Source organism: Eumetopias jubatus, unplaced genomic scaffold (genome assembly GCF_037043125.1).
Source record: "Eumetopias jubatus isolate StellerSeaLion01/CBP00866 unplaced genomic scaffold, mEumJub1_p1.0 scaffold_13, whole genome shotgun sequence".
In the NCBI taxonomy this organism is placed as follows: Eukaryota; Metazoa; Chordata; class Mammalia; order Carnivora; family Otariidae; genus Eumetopias; species Eumetopias jubatus.
Genome location: NW_028274819.1, coordinates 1,320,212 through 1,345,756, shown reverse-complemented (window position 1 = coordinate 1,345,756; position 25,545 = coordinate 1,320,212).

Genomic DNA, 25,545 nt, shown 5'->3' with positions numbered 1-25,545 from the left:
AATCCATCTTTTCCAGAATTGGCAGCCCAAATCTCCAATCCCAGTGGGGTTGCTCCCCAGATTATGAAGGAGAAGTGCATCTATTCATACCTTTTGTCCTACTCTAGATTCCCCTGCCTCATTTGCCTTGGAGAAGAGCAATTTCCTCCCCCCTCAACAATTACAGTCCCCTCAGGACCCTGATCCCCAGAGTCATCACCCCCACCCACACAAGGGACTTGGCTGAGCCTGGGAATACCACAAGGCCAATGACTGGAGTCCAGACCCGTGAGGTACGCACCACTCTTCCCACTCCCCCACACGTCATCAGGCCCAACTCTGGCACTTCCTTCTAATTTACCTGTGCTTCTTTCACCTACTAAGGTCCAGATTGGACCTTGTGAGAGCTCTAAATAAACACATTTCTAACTCAAGCACCCTCTGTCTCCATGATCCTTCTTTAATAGATATTCCAATGGGAAATTTAAAAACATCTGTGCATTGTTGATGGGAGTAAAAACAGGTGCAATTATTTTTTCTGAAGGTAATTTGGCAATATTTACTCTGATTTCACTATTGTCAGTATTATTTTACTTGCTTTGGTGGCATTATTCAATATAATTATTAAAGAGAATGAAACACAAAATATAACAATTGAAAAGAGGAAGCAAAATTATCATTATTTACAGATGGTTCCATTGTATAACTGGAAAAAACAAAACAAGTCAAATGAAAAATACTCAAAATATAAATACATTCAGATAGAGGGCCAGATATATAATTAACATGTAAAATTAATATCTCTCTATTCACACATAACAAACAGAAATATAATAAGAGAAAACCAACCCATTAAATATGAACCTTGTAAAAAATATTTTTGAAAGTCTATACAAAAAAGCAGCACTTCTAGTACTAAAAACTGAAACTGTCCACTAACAGCAGGGAGGAACATTTATCTGTGGCATAGTCACTCAGTGGGATACTGTGTGGCAATGAGAATCTTACAGACATAATGTTGAGTAAAAGAAGCCAGACAAGGACACCTGGGTGGCTCAGATGTTTAAGCATCTGCCTTCAGCTCAGGTCATGATCCCAGGGTCCTGGGATCCAAGCCCTGCGTCAGGCTCCCTGCTCAGCGGGGAGTCTACTTCTCCCTCTCCCTCTCCCCCACCACTCATGCTCACTCTCTCTCTCATAAATAAAATCTTTTTAAAAAAAAGAAGAAGCCAGACAAAAGGGTATATATTATATGATTCCTTCTATATGAAGCACACATGCAAAAACAAAAACAAAACAACAACAAAAAGGCTAATCTATTTCATTAAAGGTCAGGATAGGGGTTCCTTTAGTAGGGAAGTAGCTGGAAAGAGGACACGAAGAGAGTTTCTATTTCTAAATCTGAGTGCTGGTTACATGTGTGTTGCATTTGTGGAAATTCAGCAAGCTGACTTATGTTCAATTTTCTCCATGAATTTGTATTTCAGTAAAATTTTTAATAAAAGTCTTTAAAAATCTATGTGAAGAAAACTTGAATATACTGAGAGACATAAAAAGAGTCACAAATAAAAGAATAGATAATTCTTATTTTAATAGGAAGTTTTAATTTATAATCAAATCAATTCTTCCTAAATTAACCTAGACATTTGATCTGCATAAATAACCAAAAAGGTATTTTAAGCAGCTTTGCTGATTGTAACATTTATACAGAAAACAATAGCCATGAAAATGCTAAAAAGGAAGGGGGCCAGATATCAAAAGTTATTACAAGGCTATGATAATCCAAATAACTTGACATAAACACATGAAAATCCAACAGATAAATGTAGAAGAAAGAAAAGAGACACCAGAAAGAGAATCAAACATGCATGAGAAATACCTAATGAAAAAGATAGCATTTTAAATTTGTAAGAAAAAATACTGTTCCATAAATGATGTTAAAACAATTATGTAGGATCTAGGAAAATTAAAAATGGATGCTTACCTCACCTCTTAGTCCAAAAATAAAGTCCATACAGAGTAAAGGCATAAGCAGAAACAAAAACATAAAATAACTAAAAGTAAATAGGAATTTTCAAGTAATATTGGAATAGGAGAGTTCTTTCTAAGCATGACACAAAATTCAGCTGGCCACTAAAGAAATGAGTGATAAATTTGGCGTAAAAGAAAAATAAACAGTAAAAATAAAATAAAATATCTGCATAGCAAAGGAAAAGTTTCTAACAATGTTAACTGATAATTAACAAAGAACAATCTGATGTCTGAGGCGCTGGCATTTGTCCTGCCTGACACACAGCACTGACTGGACTGGTGGCTTTGTTTAGAAGCCACTGCAAAAAAAAAAAAAAAAAGCCACTGCAAGCATACACAATCACATGACACATTAGAGCCACAGTTCCAGAGCAGATGGCAGAGGGTTCCAGAGATTACAGGCTTCTGAGAAGCAGGGACAGAATGCTTAGAGAATTTGAGATGACTGAAAGCACACACACACAAACCCCAAGAAGACACATCCCTGGAAAAGGTTTGAGGGATCCTAGAACCTCTAGCTAGGCTAATCAGTGAATGTCCCCCACTGCACAAAGCCAGTCAGTAAAACTGGGAGGGGTGGTTGTTTTTTAAAATAACCAAGTCTCAATGACAATAATAAAAATGCAAGTCATACAAAGAAACAGGGAAACATGGACCAACCAAATGAATAAAATAAAACTCTAGAAACCAACCAACCCTAAAGAAATACAGATCTATGTGCTGCCTGACAGAGTTTAAAATAAATGTCATAAAGATGCTCAATGAGCTAAAAAGAGAGCACAGAATGACAACTGAATGAAATCAGGAAAACAATGCATGCACAAAATGAGAATATCAACAAAGAGAATAAAATTAAAAAAAAATTCTGGAGCTAAAAAATACAATAACGGAACTGAAAAATTTACTAAAGGGGTTCAATTGCAAACTTGTGAGTTTGAAGGCAGGTTACTGAAATCAAGTCAGAGGAGCATGAAGAAAAAAGAATGAAGAAAAGTGAAGAGAGCCTAAGGGATGTATGGGTCACCAACAAGGAGACTGATATATACATTGTGGGAGTCCCAACAGCAGCAGCAGCAGAAGAGAAAGAGGCAGAGAGTTTATATGAAGAAATAATGGACAAAAACGTCTAATCTGAGGAAATAAATGGACGTATAAATTCAAGAAGCTCAAAGAACTACAGTCATATTAAATCCAAAAAGATCCACATTGAGATACATTACAATCAAACAGTCATTTGCAATTTTTCCCTTAGAAAATATTTCTTGAAGGCTAATTGGTAGGCAAATGGGTATGTACATTAAGTGCAGATAAATATATATTTTGAATTATTGATTTGTTTGATTAGTAACCACACATAGTAAATGTAGTACGGTCTATTGTTGCTGCACAAATTATCACAAACTTAATGTCTTAAAACAACACCAACTCATTATCTTACAGTTCTGGAGGTCGGAAGACTCACCAGATTTAAATAAAGGAGTCAGCAAGGCTGCGTCTCCCCTGGAGGCTCAAGGGAAGAATCCATTTCCTTGTCTTTTCTAGTTTCTAGAAATTGCCTGCATTCCTTGGCTCATCCCCCTTCCATCTTCAAAGCACATCACTCTGGTATCCAGTTTTGTGGTTATGTCTCATTCTCTGTCTCTCAAAGGACCTTCATATAAAGATTGCCTCTTATAAAGACCCTGGTGATTCCACTGGGTACACCAGGACTATCCAGCATAATCTCGCATCTCAAGACTCTTAATCACATCTGCACAATCTCCTTTACCATGTGAGGTAACATATTCATAGGTTCCAGGGATTAGGACATCCTTGGGGGTCTGGAATCCAAAACACCTAGGACATGGGATTTGCACTGGGAATGGATTAGGAGTGAAGGGAAAGGGACAGAAGAATAAGCACTGCTAAAGATGAGTTTATAATACAAAAAATTAAAAAATAAACTTTCATGAGCAAGAAGTATTTACAATAAACAGAAGGAGTAGGAACCTAAACTTGTAAAATAAAGGAAAAACAGTTTAAAAAAAATGTCATAAACCACAAAACATAAGGAAGAACTGCATCCATAAAGAATACTAAACTTTTAAAAATAGATTTAAAAGAGTGTTCATAAGAATTACCAACATGAAATATAATGTCACTAAAATTAAAAATCTAAAATTCCAGTTAAACAGAAAAGTACATATGATGCAGAGAGAATTGTTAAGCAGGAGAGAAATATCAAAGGAAATTAACTGGAATGCAGTATGGAAAAAAATTTAAATATGAAAAGACCCTTAAGACACATGAAGACTAGAACAAAAATGTTCAATATATATCTTATGTGAATTTTGGAAGAAGAGTATAGAGACAGTGGATAAAATTCAATATTTGGACCCAATAATCATCCAAAATTAATAAAAGAATGCATTTCATATTGAATAATCACAAATCTAAAGCATGATAAATAAAAATATAAATAAATCCAAACCTAATCACATCATAGTAAAACCTCAGAATATAATGGCAAATAGAAAAATCATAAAAGGTATCAGAAAAAAACTTAACTAATAATTCAATTGACAACAAACTTCTCAGTGAAAGGGCTAGGAGGTAAAAAAAAAAAGGGGGGGAATTCAAATACTAAGCAGAAATTTCTGTCAACCTGGAATTCTATACCCACCTAAACTATCAGTCAATAATTAAGTATAAAATAAAGACACTTTTAAATTAGACTGACAGAGCTTACCCACCATCAGACCTCTGCAGTAGTAACTTATTCAGAATGTAATTCAGGAAGAAGGAAATTAAACTGAGAGGCAAGGAATAGGTTACTAAAGGCAACCATCATGTGAGTAAATATAAATCGTGTTGACTAACAAAAACAAACAAAGAAATCATGACTGATTTGGGGGGTATTATAAACAATATGGAAAAAAATATCAGCACTGATAACATGAGTGGCTCCAGAGGAATCATTGTCATGAGAGTTAAAATGATTCAAGACTCTTCAATTGACTGTGGAGACATGTATAGCAAGAAGGTGCTGTGGCCAAGGTCAAAAAGGTTTCCACTTGTTTTCCTCTCTAGGATTTTGATGGATTCCTGTCTCACATTTAGGTTTTTCAACCATTTTGAATTTATTTTTATATATGGTCTAAGAAAGTGATCCAGTTTCATTCTTCTGCATGTGACTGTCCAATTTTCCCAACACCATTTGTTGAAAAGACTGTCTTTTTTCCATTGGATATTCTTTCCACTTTGTCGAAGATTTTAGTTGTCCATAGTAGAGTTGAGGGTCCATTTCTGGGTTCTCTATTCTGTTCCATTGATCTATGTTCTGTTCTTGTGCCAGTACCATACTGTCTTGGTGATTACAGATTTGTAACATAGCTTGAAGTCCAGAATTGTGATGTCTCCAGCTTTGGGTTTGTTTTTGTTTTGTTTTGTTTTGTTTTCAACACTCCTTTGGCTATTTGGTGTCTTTTCTGGTTCCATACAAATTTTAAAATTGTTTGTTCTAGCTCTGTGAAAAATGTTGTTAGTATTTTGATAGGGATTGCAAGGAATGTGTAGATTGCTTTGTGTAGCACAGATATTTTAAAAGCAAAAATGGGGGGGCAGAGCAATATGGCAGAGGAGTAGTAGACCTGGATTTTGCCTGGTCCCAGGAATTCAGCTGGATAGGGATCAAACCATTCTGAATACCTACGAACTAAACAGGAGATTGAAGAAAGGAATAGCAACAACTCTCTGAACAGAAAAGCGACCACTTTCTGGAAGGTAGGACATGCGGAGAAATGAATCCGAGGTGATATTAGGGAGGATAGATGGCGGGGGAGGGGGCCTCTGGCCACCACTTCTGGCAAGTGATAGAACAGCTGAGCACAAAATCGGAACTTTTAGAAGTCGGCTCCGTTGAGGGACGTTGCTCCAGTGGCTAAGCAGGGGGGAACCCTCGCGGGACAGTGTGGTCTCAGGACCCTCGGGGTCACAGAAAAACTGGGGGTGCCTGAGTGTGGCAGAGCTCCCAGGTATCAGAGTGGGGAAGCCGGCTACAGAGACGGAGTTGAGGAGCAGCCTCCTCAGCTTGCCATAAACCGTGAGCAGCGGCACAGTCAGGCCACTGCTCCTCCAGCAGGGACCCAACAAGCAGCAGATCGGGGGAGACTCCCCTTCCTCCCCCAGAGGAGTGGCACAGGAGCGCACTGCAGGGATCTGCTGGGTTTGGAGACTCCACACGGGGTTGTGTGCCGGAGACAGAAATGCTCGATCACAGGCCGGGTGAGCACAGAGTGCAGCCGGAGACCGGGGAGACAGGAGTGATTGACTGCTTTTCTCTGGGGATGCACTGAGGTGTGGGGCCCCAAATTCTCAGCTCCTCTGGGGCAGAGATTGGGAGGCTGCCATTTTCACTCTCATCCTCCAAAGCTGTATGGAAAGCTTGCAGGGAACAAAAGCTCCTGAGAGCAAACCCGAGCAGATTGCTTAGCCCGGACCGACAAGGGCGGGGCAATTCCGCCTCCGGCAAAGACATTTGGGAACCACGGCAAGAGGCCCCTCCCCCAGAAGATCAGCAAGAACAGCCAGCGAAGACCAAGTTTACTGATCAATGAGAACGACAGAACTCCAGCGCTAGGGAAATACTGCACATAGAATTCATGGCTTTTTTACCATGATTCTTTAGTCTTTCAAAGTTAATTTTTTAAACTGTCTTTTTTTTGGAACGTTTCTTTTTCCCTTTTTCAACCAACATCTTATCAATCCCTTTTTTATTTATTTTTTATTGTTATGTTAATCACCATACATTACATCATTCGTTTTTGATGTAGTGTTCCATGATTCATTGTTTGTGCATAACACCCAGTGCTCCACACAGAATGTGCCCTCTTTAATACCCATCACCAGGCTAACCCATCCCCCCACCCCATCCCAGAACCCTCAGTTTGTTTTTCAGAGTCCATCATCTCTCATGGTTCGTCTCCCCCTCTGACTTACTCCCCTTCATTCTTCCCCTCCTGCTATCTTCTTCTTTTTTTTCCCCTTAACATATATTGCATTATTTGTTTCAGAAGTACAGATCTGTGATTCAACAGTCTTGTACAATTCACAGCGCTCACCATAGCACATACCCTCCCCAATGTCTATCACCCAGCCACCCCATCCCTCCCACCGCCCACCACTCCAGCAACCCTCAGTTTGTTCGTGAGATTAAGAATTCCTCATATCAGTGAGGTCATATGATACATGTCTTTCTCTGATTTCAATCCCTTTTTTAAAACACATTTTTATTTTTCATTTTTAGAGTCATACTCTATCCCTTCATAGTAGTTACTCTTATTTTTGGCATATATATATAAGTTGTTCTCTCTTTAAAATTTTGAGATACAGTTTTTTCTAACAGATCAAAATATACCATAAATCTCTAGTGTATGGCTTTGTTCTAGTCTCCTGCCTGATCACATTCTCTCCTTTTTTTTTCTTTTTTTTTAATCCTTTCTTTTTTCAAACAACTTCTTATCAATTCCTCTTATAAAATTTTTTATAATTTTCATCTTTACAATCATATTCCATCCCTTCATCGTATTAACCCTTATTTTTGTATATATATAAGTGTTTCTTTTTTTAAAATTTTGGGAGGCACTTTCTTCTAACAGACCAAAATACACCCAAAATCTAGTGTGTGGCACTAATCTATGCACCAGCCTGATCATATTTGATCATATTGTTGTTCTTTTGTTTTGTTCTGTTTTTGTTTGTTTTTATCTTTTTCTTTTCTTTTTCTTTCTTTCCCTTTCTTTTCTCCCAGTTTCAGGTCTTTTCTGATTTCTTTAGAGTATATTTTCTGGGGATGTTGTTACCCTGTTAGCATTTAGCTCTCTCATTCATCTATTCTCCTATGGGCAAAATGACAAGACGGAAAAATTCACTTCAACAAAAAGAACAAGAGGCAGTACCGACTGCCAGGGACATACTCAATATGGACATTAGTACAATGTCAGAACTAGAGTTCAGAATGATGATTTTAAAGATACTAGCTGGGCTTGAAAAAAGCACGGAAGTTATTAGAGAAATCCTTTCTGGAGAAATAAAAGAACTAAAATCTAACCAAGTCAAAATCAAAAAGGCTATTAATGAGGTGCAATAAAAAATGGGGATGCTAACTGCTAGGATAAATGAGGCAGAAGAGAGAATTAGTGATATAGAAGACCAAATGATGGAAAATAAAGAAGCTGAGAAAAAGAGAGAGAAACAACTACTGGATCACGAGGGCAGAATTCGAGAGATAAGCAATACCATAAGATGAAACAGTATTAGAAAAATTGGGATCCCAGAAGAAGAAGGAAGAGAGAGGGGCAGAAGGTATATTGGAGCACATTATAGCAGAGAATTTCCCGAATTTCGGGAAGAAAACAGGCATCAAAATCCAGGAGAGAACCCCTCTCAAAATCAATAAAAATAGGTCAACACCCCGACATCTAATGTAAAACTAACGAGTCTCAGAGACAAAGAGAAAATCCTGAAAGCAGCTCGGGAGAAGAGATATATAACCTACAATGGTAGAAATATTAGATTGGCAACAGACTTATCCACAGAGATCTGGCAGGCCAGAAAGGACTGGCATGATATCTTCAGAGTACTAAATGAGAAAAATAGGGAGCCAAGAATACTATATCCAGCTAAGCTGTCATTGAAAATAGGAGAGATAAAAAGCTTCTAGGACAAACAAAAACTAAAGGAATTTGCAAACACGAAACCAGACCGACAAGAAATATTGAAAGGGGTCCTCTAAGCAAAGAGAGAGCCTAAAAGCAACATAGACCAGAAAGGAACACAGGCAATATACAGTAACAGTCACCTTACAGGCAACACAATGGCACTAAATTCATATCTTTCAATAGTTACCCTGAATGTAAATGGGCTAAATGCCCCAATCAAAAGACAGGCTATCAGATTGGATTAAAAAACAAGACCCATCGATATGCTGTCTGCAAGAGACTCATTTTAGACCCAAATACACCCCAGATTGAAAGTGAGGGGGTGGAAAACCATTTACCATGCTAATGGACACCAAAAGAAAGCTGGGGTGGCAATCCTTATATCAGACAAATTAGATTTTAAACCAAAGACTGTAATAAGAGATGAGGAAGGACACTATATCCTACTTAAAGAGTCTATCCCACAAGAAGATCTAACAATTGTAAATATCTATGACCCTAACATGGGAGCAGCCAATTATATAAGCCAATTAATAACAAAAGCAAAGAAACACATCGACAACAATACAATAATAGTGGGGAACTTTAACACCCCCCTCACTGAAATGGACAGATCATCTAAGCAAAAGATCAAAAGGAAATAAAGACTTTAAATGACACACTGGACCAAATGGACTTCACAGACATATTCAGAACATTCCATCCCAAAGCAACAGAATACACATTCTTCTCTGGTGCCCACGGAATATTCTCCAGAATAGATCACATCCTAGGTCACAAATCAGGTCTCAACTGGTACCAAAAGATTGGGATCATTCCCTGCATATTTTCAGAACACAATGCTTTGAAACTAGGACTCAATCACAAGAGGAAAGTCAGAAGGAACGCAAATATATGGAGGCTAAAGAGCACCCTACTAAAGAATGAATGAGTCAACCAGGAAATTAAAGAAGAATTAAAAAAATTCATGGAAACCAATGAAAATGAAAACACAACTGTTCAAAATCTTTGGGATACAGCAAAGGCAGTTCTCAGAGGAAAGTATATAGAAATACAAGCCTTTCTCAAGAAACAAGAAACTCTCAAATACACAACCTAACTCTACACCTAAAGGAGCTGGAGAAAGAACAGAAAATAAAGCCTAAACCCAGCAGGAGAAGAGAAATAATAAAGATCAGAGCAGAAATCAATGAAATAGAAACCAAAAGAACAGTAGAACAGATCAACGAAACTAGGAGCTGGTTCTTTGAAAGAATTAACAAGATTGATAAACCCCTGGCCAGACTTATCAAAAAGAAAAGAGAAATGACCCAAATCAACAAAATCATGAATGAAAGAGGAGAGATCACAACCAACACCAAAAAAATACAATTATAAGAACATATTATGAGCAACTCTATGCCAGCAAATTAGATAACCTGGAAGAAATGGATGCATTTCTAGAGATGGATCAACAACCAAAACTGAACCAGGAAGAAATAGAAAACCTGAACAGACCTATAACCATTCAGGAACGTGAAGCAGTCATCAAAAATCTCCCAACAAACAAAAGCCCAGGGCCAGATGGCTTCCCAGGGGAATTCTATCAAACATTTAAAGAAGAATTAATACCTATTCTCCTGAAACTGTTCCAAAAAATAGAAATGGAAGGAAAACTTCCAAACTCGTTTTATGAGGTCACCATTACCGTGATCCCAAAACCAGACAAAGACCCCATCAAAAAGGAGAATTACAGACCAATATCCTTGATGAACATGGATGCAAAAATTCTCACCAAAATACTAGCCATTAGGATCCAACAGTACATTAAAAGGATTATTCACCACAAGCAAGTGGGATTTATCCCTGGGCTGCAAGATTGGTTCAACATTCTCAAATCAATCAACGTGATACAATACATTAACAAAAGAACAAGAATCATATGATCCTCTCAATAGATGCAGAAAAAGCATTTGACAAAGTACAGTCTCCTTTTTGATCAAAACTCTTCAGAATATAGGGATAGAGGGTACATACCTCAATATCATAAAAGCCATCTATGAAAAACCCACAACGAATATCATTCTCAATGGGGAAAAACTGAGAGCTTTCCCCCTAAGGTCAGGAACATGGCAGGGATGTCCACTATCACCACTGCTATTCAACATAGTACTAGAAGTCCTAGCCACAGCAATCAGACAACAAAAAGAAATCAAAGGCATCCAAATCAGCAAAGAGGAAGTCAAACTCTCACTCTTTGAAGATGATATGATACTGTATGTGGAAAACCCAAAAGACTCCACCCCAAAACTGCTAGAACTCATACAGGAATTCAGTAAGGTGGCAGGATATAAAATCAATGCACAGAAATCAATGGCATTCCTATACACCAACAACAAGACAGAAGAAAGAGAAATTAAGGAGTTGATCTCATTTACAAATGCACCCAAAACCATAAGATACCTAGGAATAAATCTAACCAAAGAGGCAAAGGATCTGTACTCAGATCAGTACAGACTCAGTACAGACTCTGTACTCAGAAAACTGTACTGTACAAAGGATCTGTACTCATAAAATACTCATGAAAGAAACTGAGGAAGACACAAAAAAATGGAAAAACGTTCCATGCTCATGGATTGGAAGAACAAATATTGTGAAAATGTCAATGCTACCTAGAGCAATCTACACATTCAATGCAATCCCCATCAAAATACCATCTACTTTTTTCAAAGAAATGGAACAAATAATCCGAAAATTTGTATGGAACCAGAAAAGACCCCGAAAATGCAGAGGAATCTTGAAAAAGAAAAGCAAAGCTAGCGGCATCACAATTCCAGACTTCCAGCTCTATTACAAAGCTGTCATCATCAAGAAAGTATGGTACTGGCACAAAAACAGACACATCGATCAATGGAACAGAATCAAGAGCCAAGAAATGGACCCTCAACTCTATGGTCAACTCATCTTTGACAAAGCAGGAAAGACTGTCCAATGGCAAAAAGACAGTCTCTTCAACAAATGGTGTAGGGAAAATTGGACAGCCACATGCAGAAGAACGAAATTGGACCATTTCCTTACATCACACACAAAAATAGACTCCAAATTGTTGAAAGACCTAAATGTGAGACAGGAGTCCATCAAAATCCTAAAAGAGAAAACAGGCAGCAACCTCTTCGACCTCAGCCGCAGCAACTTCTTCCTAGAAACATCGCCAAAGGCAAGGGAAGCAAGGGCAAAAATGAACTATTGGGACCTCATCAAGATAGAAAGCTTTTGCACAGCAAAAGAAACAGTCAACAAAACCAAAAGACAACGGACAAAATGGGAGAAGATATTTGCAAATGACATATCAGATAAAGGGCTAGTATCCAAAATCTATAAAGAACTTATCAAACTCAACACCCAAAGAACAAATGATCTAATCAAGAAACGGGCAGAAGACATGAACAGACATTTTTCCAAAGAAGACATCCAAATGGCCAACAGACACATGAAAAAGTGCTCAACATCGCTCGGCATCAGGGAAATCCAAATCAAAACCTCCATGAGATATCACCTCACACCAGTCAGAATGGCTAAAATTAACCAGTCAGGAAAGGACGGGTGTTGGCAGGGATGCAGAGAAAGGGGAACCCTCCTACACTGTTGGTGGGAATGCAAGCTGGTGCAGCCACTCTGGAAAACAGTATGGAGGTTCCTCAAAAAGTTGAAAATAGAGCTACCGTATGACCCAGCAATTGTACTACTGGGTATTTACCACAAAGATACAAATGTAGGGATCCGAAGGGGTACGTGCACCCCAATGTTTATAGCGGCAATATCCACAATAGCCAAACTGTGGAAAGAGCCAAGATGTCCATCAACAGATGAATGGATAAAGAAGATGTGGTATATATACACAATGGAATATTATGCAGCCATCAAAAGGAATGAGATCTTGCCATTTGCAACGATGTGGATGGAATGGAGGGTGTTATGCTGAGCGAAATAAGTCAATCAGAGAAAGACATGTATCGTATGACCTCACTGATATGAGGAATTCTTAATCTCAGGAAACAAACTGAGGGTTGCTGGAGTGGTGGGAGGTAGGAGGGATGGGGTGGCTGGGTGATAGACATTGGGGAGGGTATGTGCTATGGTGAGCACTGTGAATTGCGCAAGACTGTTGAATCACAGATCTGTACTTCTGAAACAAATAATACAATATACGTTAAAAGAAAAAGAATAAGAAGAAGATAGCAGGAGGGGAAGAATGAAGGGGGTGAAAATGGAGGGGGAGTTGAACCATGAGAGATGATGGACTCTGAAAAACAAACTGAGAGTCTAGAGGGGAGGGGGGTGGGAGGATGGGTTAGCCTGATGATGGGTAATAAGAGGGCACGTTCTGCATGGAGCACTGGGTGTTATACACAAACAATGAATCATGGAACACCACATCAAAAACTAATGATGTAATGTATGGTGATTAACATAACAATAAAAATTTTAAAAAGAAGCAAAAATGAACTACTGGGACCTCCTCAAAATAAAAAGCTTTTGCACACAAAGGAAACAGACAACAAAACTAAAAGACAACCTACAAAATGGGAGAAGATATTTGCAAACGTCTTATCAGATAAAGGGCTAGTATCCAAGACCTATGAAGAACTTATCAAAGTCAGTACCCCAAAAAACAAAAAAATACAGTCAAGAAATAGGCAGAAAACATGAACAGACATTTTTCCAAAGAAGACATAGAAATAGCCAACAGACACATGAAAAAAATGCCCAACATCAATCGGCATCAGGGAAATACAAACAAAACCACAATGAGATGCTACCTCACACCTGTCAGAATGGCTAAAATTAACAACTCATGAAACAACAGATGTTGGTGAGGATTGGAGAAAGGGGAACCCTCTTACACTGTTGGTGGGAATGCAAACTGGTACAGCCACTGTGGAAAACAGGAGGGAGATTCCACAAAAAGTTGAAAATAGAACTACCCTATGACCCAGAAATTGCACTACTCACTATTTATTTAAAGGATACAAACATAGTGATTCAACTGCACCCCAATGTTTATAGCAGCCATGTGCACAATAGCCAAACTATGGAAAGAGCCCTGATGTCCATTGACAGATGAATGGATAAATGAGATGAGGTATATATATTATACACACACACACACACACACACACACACATATACACACGATGGAAAATTACTCAGCCATCAAAAAGAATGAAATCTTGCCATTTGCAGCAACATGGATGGAGCCAGAGGGTATTATGCTAAGCGAAATAAGTCAGTCAGAGAAAAACAAATATCATACGATTTCACTCATATGTGGAATTTAAGAAACAAAACAAATGAACGTAGGGGAAGGGAAGGAAAAATAAGATGAAAATTGGGAGGGAGGCAAACAATAAGAGACTCTGAGCTCTGGGAAACAAACTCAGAGTTGCTGGAGGGGAGTGGGTGGTCAGAAGGGATAATTGGATGATGGGCACTAAGGAGGGTACTTGATGTAATAAGCCCTGCGTGTTATATGCAACTGATGAGTCACTAAATTCTACCTCTGAAACTAATTTTTAAGAAGTGGAAAATAAAAATCTTTGCAAAATCAAAAAAAATGTGTACAAAAAATTCTTCAATTGGTAAGTAGGATCAATAAGCTTGAGTCAATAGACTCTACTTCAGAATTAGAATTGCTTTACCTTTAGTAATGCTTTAACCTCTATTTATTCTTGCTAAGATAAGTTGGCCCATTGTGGACAAAGATCTGGAGTGGTAGAGTCTGTGATTTTAGAATCCTGATTTTCTGTGGTTGTTTAGAAAGCTAATGCCCATGTAATGAATAGCTTCTAACACTGCGGACATGCCATACAGATTCTTCTATATTTGTGTAGAGTAGGAATTGAGTATTATTTATGACTTCTCCCCATCCTTGCTCTCAACTGACTACCTTGCTTCCTATTTCACCAAGAAAACCGAACCCTTAGAAGAGGACCGCCATAGCTTTGTGCACCCACATCTACTTCCCGTAGCCTCTGTGCCCATCACCTGGCCCACCCTCCTGTGACAGCAGATGAACAGTCCCTGCTCCTACTTAAGGCCAACTCCAGCCCGACTTGTCCCTTCTTGTCCATCCAAGGGTGTCTCTCCAAGACTTTTCCCCACTCACCTGCATCACCTACAGAAGCACTCTGTCATTATTATGCATAAAATAACTTGGCATGCGAAAGTTCCGGAGGTGGATGGTGGTGATGGTGGTACAACATGAATGCACTTAATACTAGTAACTATAGGCTTAAAAATGGTGAAGATGGCAAATTTTAAGTTTTGTGCTTAATTGTTGCCACAATTAAAAAAAAAAAAAACATGGTGTTATTCTTCACATCTTAAACTCTTGACTCCACTTCTCTCTCAGATTTTTGACTCACTTCCTTACTCAACTTACCAGGACATCCTTTGAAAGACATATTCACCATCTCCTGTTCCTCTCTCCACACTCCCAGGCTCCCTCCTGTGAAACTTTGCCTTAAAAGTCTACTTTATCTGACACTGAAGCATAAATATATTCAGGTCTTTTTGGTTAATATGTTCCAATTGTATATTTTCCTATTTATTTTCAACATTCCTGTGCCATTACATTTTTTTATTTTTTATTGTTATGTTAATCACCATACATTACATCATTAGTTCTTGATGTAGTGTTGCATGATTCATTGTTTGTGCATAACACCCAGTGCTCCACGCAGAACGGGCCCTCCTTAATACCCATCACCGGGCTAACCCATCCCCCCACCCCCCTCCCCTCTAGAAACCTCAGTTTGTTTTTCAGAGTCCATCGTCTCTCATGGTTCGTCTCCCCCTCCGACTTACTCCCCTTCATTGTTCCCCTCCTGCTACCTTCTTTTTCTTTTTTCTTAACATATCTTGCATTATTTGTTTCAGAAGTACTGATCTGTGATTCAACAGTCTTGCACAATTCACAGCGCTCACCATAGCACATATCCTACCCAATGTCTATCACCCAGCCACCCCATCCCTCCCACCCCCCACCACTCAGCAACACTCAGTTTGTTTCCTGAGATTAAGAATTCCTCATATCCGTGAGGTCATATGATACATGTCTTTCTCTGATTGACTTATTTCACTCAGCATAACACCCTCCAGTTCCATCCACGTCGTTGCAAATGGCAAGATCTCATTCCTTTTGATGGCTGCATAATATTCCATTGTGTATATATACCACCTCTTCTTTATCCATTCATCTGTCGATGGACATCTTGGCTCTTTCCACAGTTTGGCTATTGTGGACATTGCTGCTATAAATATTGGGGTGCACGTACCCCTTCGGATGCCTACATTTGTATCTTTGGGGTAAATACCCAGTAGTGCAATTGCTGGATGGTATGGTAGCTCTATTTTCAACTGTTTGAGGAACCTCCATACTATTTTCCAGAGTGGCTGCACCAGCTTGCATTCCCACCAACAGTGTAGGGGGGTTCCCCTTTCTCCGCAACCCCGCCAACATCTGTCGTTTCCTGACTTGTTAATTCTAGCCATTCTGACGGGTGTGAGGTGGTATCTCATGGAGGTTTTGATTTGGATTTCCCTGATGCCGAGCGATGTTGAGCACTTTTTCATGTGTCTGTTGGCCGTTTGGATGTCTTCTTTGGAAAAATGTCTGTTCATGTCTTCTGCCCATTTCTTGATTGGATTATTTGTTCTTTGGGTGTTGAGTTTGATAAGTTCTTTATAGATTTTGGATACTAGCCCTTTATCTGATATGTCATTTGCAAATATTCTCTCCCATTCTGTCGGTTGTCTTTTGGTTTTGTGGACTGTTTCTTTTGCTGTGCAAAAGCTTTTTATCTTGATGAAATCCCAATAGTTCATTTTTGCCCTTGCTTCCCCTGCCTTTGGCGATGTTTCTAGGAAGAAGTTGCTGCGGCTGAGGTCGAAGAGGTTGCTACCTGTGTTCTCCTTTAGGATTTTGATGGACTCCTGTCTCACGTTTAGGTCTTTCAACCATTTGGAGTCTATTTTTGTGTGTGGTGTAAGGAAATGGTCCAGTTTCATTCTTCTGCATATGGCTGTCCAATTTTCCCAACACCATTTGTTGAAGAGACTGGCTTTATGCCATTGGACATTCTTTCCTGCTTTGTCAAAGATGAGTTGACCATAGAGTTGAGGGTCCATTTCTGGGCTCTTGATTCTGTTCCATTGAGCTATGTGTCTGTTTTTGTGCCAGTACCATACTGTCTTGATGATGACAGCTTTGTAATAGAGCTGGAAGTCTGGAATTGTGATGCCGCCAGCTTTGCTTTTCTTTTTCAGTATTCCTCTGGCTATTCGGGGTCTCTTCTGGTTCCATGCAAATTTTCGGATTATTTGTTCCATGTCTTTGAAAAAAGTGGATGGTATTTTGATGGGGATTGCACTGAACGTGTAGATTGCTCTAGGTAGCATTGACATCTTCACAATGTTTGTTCTTCCAATCCATGAGCATGGAACGTTTTTCCATTTCTTTGTGTCTTCTTCAATTTCTTTCATGAGTATTTTATAGTTTTCTGAGTACAGATCCTTTGCCTCTTGGGTTAAATTTATTCCTGGGTATCTTATGGTTTTGGGTGCAATTGTAAATGGGATCGACTCCTTGATTTCTCTCTCTTCTGTCTTGTTGTTGGTGTATAGGAATGCCATTGATTTCTGTGCATTGATTTTATATCCTGCTACTTTACTGAATTCCTGTATGAGTTCTAGCAGTTTTGGGGTGGAGTCTTTTGGGTTTTCCACATACAGTATCATATCATCTGCAAAGAGTGAGAGTTTGACTTCCTCTTTGCCGATTTGGATGCCTTTGATTTCTTTTTGTTGTCTGACTGCTGTGGCTAGGACTTCTAATACTATGTTGAATAGCAGTGGTGAGAGTGGACATCGCTGCCGCGTTCCTGACCTTAGGGGAAAAGCTCTCAGACTTTCCCCATTGCGAATGATATTGGCTGTAGGTTTTTCATAGATGGCTTTTATGATGTTGAGGTATGTACCCTCTGTCGCTATACTCTGAAGAGTTTTGATCAAGAAAGGATGCTGTACTTTGTCAAATGCTTTTTCTGCATCTATTGAGAGGACCATGTGACTCTTGTTCTTTCTTTTGTTAATGTATTGTATCACGTTGATTGATCTGCGGATGTTGAACCAGCCTTGCAGCCCAGGGATAAATCCCACTTGATCATGGTGAATAATCCTTTTAATGTACTGTTGGATCCTACTGGCTAGTATTTTGGTGAGAATTTTTGCATCCATGTTCATCAAGGATATTGGTCTGTAATTCTCCTTTTTGATGGGGTCTTTGTCTGGTTTTGGGATCAAGGTAATGGTGGCCTCATAAGATGAGTTTGGAAGTTTTCCTTCCATTTCTATTCTTTGGAACAGTTTCAGGAGAATAGGTATTAATTCTTCTTTAAATGTTTGATAAAATTCCCCTGGGAAGCCATCTGGCCCTGGGCTTTTGTTTGTTGGGAGATTTTTGATGACTGCTTCACGTTCCTGAGTGGTTATAGGTCTGTTCAGGTTTTCTATTTCTTCCTGGTTCAGTTTTGGTAGTTGATCCATCTCTAGGAATGCACCCATTTCTTCCAGGTTATCTAATTTGCTGGCATAGAGTTGCTCATAATATGTTCTTATAATTGTATTTCTTTGGTGTTGGTTGTGACCTCTCCTCTTTCATTCATGATTTTGTTGATTTGGGTCATTTCTCTTTTCTTTTTGATAAGTCTGGCCAGGGGTTTATCAATCTTGTTAATTCTTTCAAAGAACCAGCTCCTAGTTTCGTTGATCTGTTCTACTGTTCTTTTGGTTTCTATTTCATTGATTTCTGCTCTCATCTTTATTATTTCTCTTCTCCTGCTGGGTTTAGGCTTTATTTGCTGTTCTTTCTCCAGCTCCTTTAGGTGTAGGGTTAGGTTGTGTATTTGAGACCTTTCTTGTTTCTTGAGAAAGGCTTGTATTGCTATATACCTTCCTCTCAGGACTGCCTTTGCTGTATCCCAAAGATTTTGAACAGTTATGTTTTCATTTTCATTGGTTTCCATGAATTTTTTTAATTCTTTAATTTCCTGGTTGACCCATTCATTCTTCAGTAGGATGCTCTTTAGCTTCCATGTATTTGAGTTCTTTCCGACTTTCCTCTTGTGACTGAGTTCTAGTTTCAAAGCATTGGGGTCTGAAAATATGCAAGGAATAATCCCAATCTTTTGGTACCGGTTGAGACCTGATTTGTGACCTAGGATGTGATCAATTCTGGAGAATGTTCCATGGGCACGAGAGAAGAATGTGTATTCCGTTGCTTTGGGATGGAATGTTCTGAATATGTCTGTGAAGTCCATTTGGTCCAGTGTGTCATTTAAAGTCTTTATTTCCTTGTTGATCTTTTGCTTAGATGATCTGTCCATTTCAGTCAAGGGGGTGTTAAAGTCCCCCACTATTATTGTATTGCTGTCAATGTGTTTCTTCGCTTTTGTTATTAATTGCCTTATATAATTGGCTGCTCCCATGTTCGGGGCATAGGTATTTACAATTGTTAGATCTTCTTGTTGGATAGACCCTTTAAGCAGGATATAGTGTCCTTCCTCAACTCCTATTACAGTCTTTGGTTTAAAATCTAATTTGTCTGATATAAGGATTGCCACCCCAGCTTTCTTTTGGTGTCCATTAGCATGGTAAATGGTTTTCCACCCCCTCACTTTCAATCTGGGGGTGTCTTTGGGTCTAAAATGAGTCTCTTGCAGACAGCATATTGATGGGTCTTGTTTTTTAATCCAATCTGATAGCCTGTGTCTTTTCATTGGGGCATTTAGCCCATTTACATTCAGGGTAACTATTGAAAGGTATGAATTTAGTGCCATTGTATTGCCTGTAAGGTGACTGTTACTGTATGTTGTCTGTGTTCCTTTCTGATCTGTGCTGCTTTTAGGCTCTCTCTTTGCTTAGAGGACCCCTTTCAATATTTCTTGTAGGGCTGGTTTCGTGTTTGCAAATTCCTTTAGTTTTTGTTTGTCCTGGAAGCTTTTTACCTCTCCTTCAATTTTCAATGAGAGCCTAGCTGGATATAGTATTCTTGGCTGCATATTTTTCTCGTTTAGTGGTCTAAAGATATCATGCCAGTCCTTTCTGGCCTGGCAGGTCTCTGTGGATAGGTCTGTTGCCAATCTAATATTTCTACCATTGTAGGTTACATATCTCTTCTCCCGAGCTGCTTTCAGGATTTTCTCTTTGTCTCTGAGACTCATAAGTTTTACTGTTAGATGTCGGGGTGTTGACCTATTTTTATTGATTTTGAGAGGGGTTCTCTGTGCCTCCTGGATTTTGATGCCTGTTTCCTTCCCCACATTAGGGAAGTTCTCTGCTAGTATTTGCTCCAGTATACCTTCTGCCCCTCTCTCTCTCTTCTTCTTCTTCTGGGATCCCAATTATTCTAATGTTGTTTCGTCTTATCGTATCGCTTATCTCTCGAATTCTGCCCTCGTGATCCTGTAGTTGTTTCTCTCTCTTTTTCTCAGCCTCTTTATTTTCCATCATTTGGTCTTCTATATCGTGATTCTCTCTTCTGCCTCATTTATCCTAGCAGTTAGTGCCCCCCATTTTTGATTGCACCTCATTAATAGCCTTTTTGATTTCGACTTGGTTAGATTTTAGTTCTTTTATTTCTCCAGAAAGGGTTTCTCTAATACCTTCCACGCTTTTTTCAAGCCCAGCTAGTATTTTTAAAGTCATGATTCTGAACTCTAGGTCCGACATCGTACTAATGTCCGTATTGAGTAGGTCCCTGGCTGATGTTACTATCTCTTGTTCTTTTTGCTGAGGTGATTTTTTTCGTCTTGTCATTTTGTCCAGAGGAGAATAGATGAATCAGAGAACAAAATGCTAACAGGTTAACAACGTCCCCAGCAAATATACTCTATACAAATCAGAAAAGACCTGAAACCAGGGGAAAAGAAAGGGAAAGAAAGAAAAAAGAAAGAGAAAAGAAAGAAAGAAAAAAAACCAAAAAGAAAAAGATTAAAAACAAAAAGAGAACAATATAAAAAAAATGAATATGATCAAATGTGATCAGGCTAGTGCATAGATCAGTGCCACACACTAGATTTTGGGCGTATTTTGGTCTGTTAGAAAAAAGTGCCTCCTAAAATTTTAAAGGAAGAAAGACTTATATATGTATAAGATAAGGGTTGATACAATGAAGGGATGGAAGATGACTGTAAAGGTGAAAATTATAAAAGATTTTATAAAAGGAATTGATACAATAAGAAGTTGTTTGAAAAAAGAAAGAAGAAAATTTAAAAAAAAAGGGAGAGAATGTGATCAGGCAGGAGACTAGAACAAAGCCATACACTAGTGATTTAGGGTATATTTTGATCTGTTAGAAGAAACTGTATCTCAAAATTTTAAAGAGAGAACAACTTATATATATATATATATATATATATATATGCCAAAAATAAGGATAACTACTATGAAGGGATAAAATATGACTCTCAAAATGAAAAATAAAAAGTGTTTTTCTTAAAAAAGGGATTGATAAGATGTTGGTTGAAAAAGAGAAATTAATAAAAAACAGTTAAAAAAATTAACTTTGAAAAACTAATGAATCATGGTAAAAAAAAGCCATGAATTCTATGTGCGGTATTCCTCTAGCGCTGGAGTTCTCGCGTTCTCCTTGATCAGTAAACTTGGTCTTGGCTTGCTGGCTGTTCTTGCTGATCTTCTGGGGGAGGGGCCTGTTGCCGTGGTTTCCAAATGTCTTTGCCGGAGGCGGAATTGCCCCGCCCTTGTCGGTCTGGGCTAAGCAAGCTGCTCGGGTTTGCTCTCGGGAGCTTTTGTTCCCTGCAAGCTTTCCCTACGGCTTTGGAAGACGATGGTGAAAATGGTGGCCTCCCAATCTCCGCCCCAGAGGAGGCAAGAACTCGGGGCTCCACTCCTCAATGCACCCCCAGAGAAAAGTAGCTAGTCACTCCCGTCTCCCTGGTCTCTGGCCGCACTCCGTGCTCACCCAGCCTGTGACCAAGCATTTATATCTCTGGCACCCGACCCCATGTGGAGTCTCAAACCCAGCAGATCCCTGCGGTGCGCTCCCGCGCTGCTCCTCCGGGGAGAGGAAGGGGAGTCTCCCCGGATCTGCCGCTTGTTGGGTCCCTGCTGTAGGAATAGTGGCCCGACTGGGCCGCGGATCACAGTTTATGGCCACCCCGAGCTGAGAGCCCGCGCCTCGGCTCCGTCTCTGCAGCCGGCTTCCCCGCTCCGATCCCTGGGAGCTCTGCCGCACTCAGGCACCCCCAGTCTTTCTGTGACCCCGAGGGTCCTGAGACCACACTGTCCCGCGAGGGTTCCACCCCCCGCTTAGCCACTGGAGCGACGTCCCTCCGCGGAGCCGACTTCTAAAAGGTCCGATTTTGTGCTCCGCGGCTCTAGCACTTGCCAGAAGCGGCCGACGGAGGCCCCCTCCCCCGCCGTCTATCCTCCCGAATATCGCCTCGGATTCACTTCTCCGCACGTCCTACCTTCCAGAAAGTGGTCACTTTTCTGTTCAGACAGTTGTTGCTACTCTCCTCTTCGATCTCCTCTTGAGTTCGTAGGTGTTCAGAATGGTTTGATCCCTATTCAGCTGAATTCCTGAGACCAGACGAAATCCAGGTCTCCTACTCCTCCGCCATCTTGCTCCGCCTCCTCCTGTGCCATTACATTTTACAACTATTCTCTTAACAGATTTTAAAAACCCTGAAAATTTATCTTGGAAATTATGAGATCAATTCTTTTTTATTGGAATTGTGGACATACCTGGCTGGATTGCTTTTGTCCTTTTTTTTTTTTTTTTTTTTTGATGCCTTCCACTCACCATGCTTTTTCTTTACCTTCCCTTTCTTTAATGTCCTCCACTTTATTAATCTAGTTTATCTTTCTTTCTTCCTAATCCCACTGAGAACTCCAGGCTTTTTTATAAAGTTTATAATTTATTTCTGTTGATTTGGGCAGGGGTTTTCAGTCGTATTTAGGGAAAATATTTCTGGGTGGTTACAGACATGATGTTGAGCACCCACAGCATTGCCCTCCCTAACAGCAGTCTTAGAACATGGGAGGCTGAGAGGTGAGAAGAGCCACTACCAAAATCACAGTTAGTGTGGAAACAGCTGCTGTCCTTGATGGACACATCCACACAGCCCTCACTGGGGCCAGGACCAGCCGTGGGTACTGGACAGTACTACCAACACCACCATTTACATTGCCAGTCTTTGACTCAGGGTCCGGGCAGGTTGTTCCAAATGAACAAGCCCTGGTCATATGTCCCTGCCCTCATGAACAGAAGGTCAAGAGAGAGAAAATTGGCCATTCTGCCCTTTATCCTGGGAGATAGCTTGGCCTCTACTGAGAACTATCACTGAAGAATTTCCCAAATACAAGAAGAAGGCTCCAAAACATGCCAAGTGATGCTAAAATATTCTTTTGGCATCACCCTTAAATATTAAATGCAATTCATGATCAAAGGACAAACTCACTAGGCAGATATAACATTCCCAAACATGAATGCATCTACCAACACACATTCAAAATATATAAAACAAAAATGGAAGGATTATAAGGAGAAATGGATAAACCTAACCATTATAATGAGATATTTTTAACAAACCTCTCTTGGTAATTAGGAGAAAATATATAATATTACTAGTACAATTACAGAAAATTTGAATAGTCTAATTAAAAAGCTTTACCTCCTGAATATGTATAGAACACAGTTCCCAACAGTTAGATGACATATATTCTTCTCTCAAAGACACATGGAGCATTGATCAAAATTAACCACATTACTGAACTGGACCCATTTTTGCATGAGCCCTTAAAAAGATGTCAAAATGTTAAAATAAATGTGATGAATTTATCCAAAAGAGTTTATAAACATCCTACCCAAACAAATAAGGATGTGTACAAAATAAAGTGATAATAAAATAAACCAGATACCGAGTACTTCTCCACTGTCATAAGTTCTCCTCTGGAAATGGTGAATGGTGAGCTCTGAGCAGGTGGCAAGTATTGGGCATTGCTGCTACAACAGAAAACCTGGTAAGCAATATTAAACATTTCCACCAACTGAAAACCATTACCTGCGATTTTCTTCAACAAAGTGAAACAATTTGTTGATGCTCATAGCAGCCATTGGATAGCATTTGCTTTTGGTCAGAGAAGCTTGCACGGGTACTGACCTGGTACTGCTGGCTGTCCTCAGAAACACAAGTGCACATGCTGAACACCGTGCCATGTGCTGCTCATGGCCCCAGTCACAGCAGAACACAGCTGCCTCCAGACTCCCTGAAGGCACCTCCTTCCCGTCTTGCTACAGGTCTTCCATCCATAACTGGAATATATTTAACTCACATGGCAACTGGCATTTTTCTGTAAAGATCTAAAGGGAACAAGATGATCTGCCCAATACAAGGTTGCTCCAGCCTTGCAACATGGGTTCAATATTTTAAGAACTCTAAAATATATTTTCAAGAATTCAGAAGAGAAATCTGAACACAAACAACATAGAAAAAGTGTACGCAAAAGTTGTTGAAGTACAAATTTGTCTCTTGAAAAGCAGTTTGGAAATGTGTTATTGAATATTTCAATTAAAAAGTAAGAAAGCACAGGATCCTGGATAGAACATAAATAAAGCAAACTTTATTCTATCATCTTTACATGTATTTATTAAGGAACTAAAAGAGACCTCATAAAGATGAACAGAATGGGAAATAAGCATGATAAAATAAGCTATAAATTACTCTGACTAGAAACACAAACTACAGCAAAATTTTCTCATGTCACACCAACAGCAGAATCCATTAAGAAGAGGAGATACATTTCAAATAGAAGTAATCAAGGCTTATGAATTATTTGATCATCCAATTAACAAGTCATAAATATTTTAGAAAAGATTTCAGCCTCCTGCTGATTTGACATGAAAATACTGAGCAGCCAAAGACACTGTAGAGCACACAACAGGCCACCGCCAGCAGGATGTAATCGTAACCAGCGGATGGATGTAACTGATCTTAAGAGAACGTAAAATCAAGCACAACACTGCACAAAAAAAAGAAATGCTGGCCCCCTGAAGGTTTGCAGCACGCGTGTGAAAACGTTTGACATCTTCCCAGATTTAACAACAAACCTAATAATTGACATGACAATACCATAAGCTAAAAGAAATTTTCAAAACCAAAAATCAAAAAACAAATCGCAAACATCCGAGCTACAAGAAAACACTAAGATATCTTTCTATTCTCTTTAGAAAATAAAATTATAAAATTGTTGCCGTATGAAGAGTGACCAAAAAGTACCTGGCCAAAAGATATAGTGGAAGGAAGTAGCCTGGGGTCGGGAGGGAAGTTCAGGCCATCAATTCAATAAAATCATGTTATTTTCCTAGATTTGGTCACATGTGTGGTCTTTGCCAGCTTCTTTAAATGTCTAATCTATTGTGATTTTGTTTCTCATTCTAATTATTAACTGAAACAAATACACACCCTTCCTAAGTTGGGCTCCAAAATCAGAGGAAGCACACAGATCTTCTTAAAATCAAGAGTTTATGTTTTAAAATGAGGCCAAATGCTCCATAAGCAAGAGTGGTGCTTCTGCAGGACAAGCGCCCCCTGGTGGCTGGTCTGGTAGAGGTCGGTCAGAGGACAGGTGGCCCGCATCCCGGGGGCCCCAGGATGTGCACGTCCCCGCTAAAGCCTTTGGGCAAGGAATCCGCATATCCCCCGGGATAAACACTGTTATTGAAAAATCCAATTAAAAAAAATAAAAATCCAGTAAGTAAAACACTAATACTCTA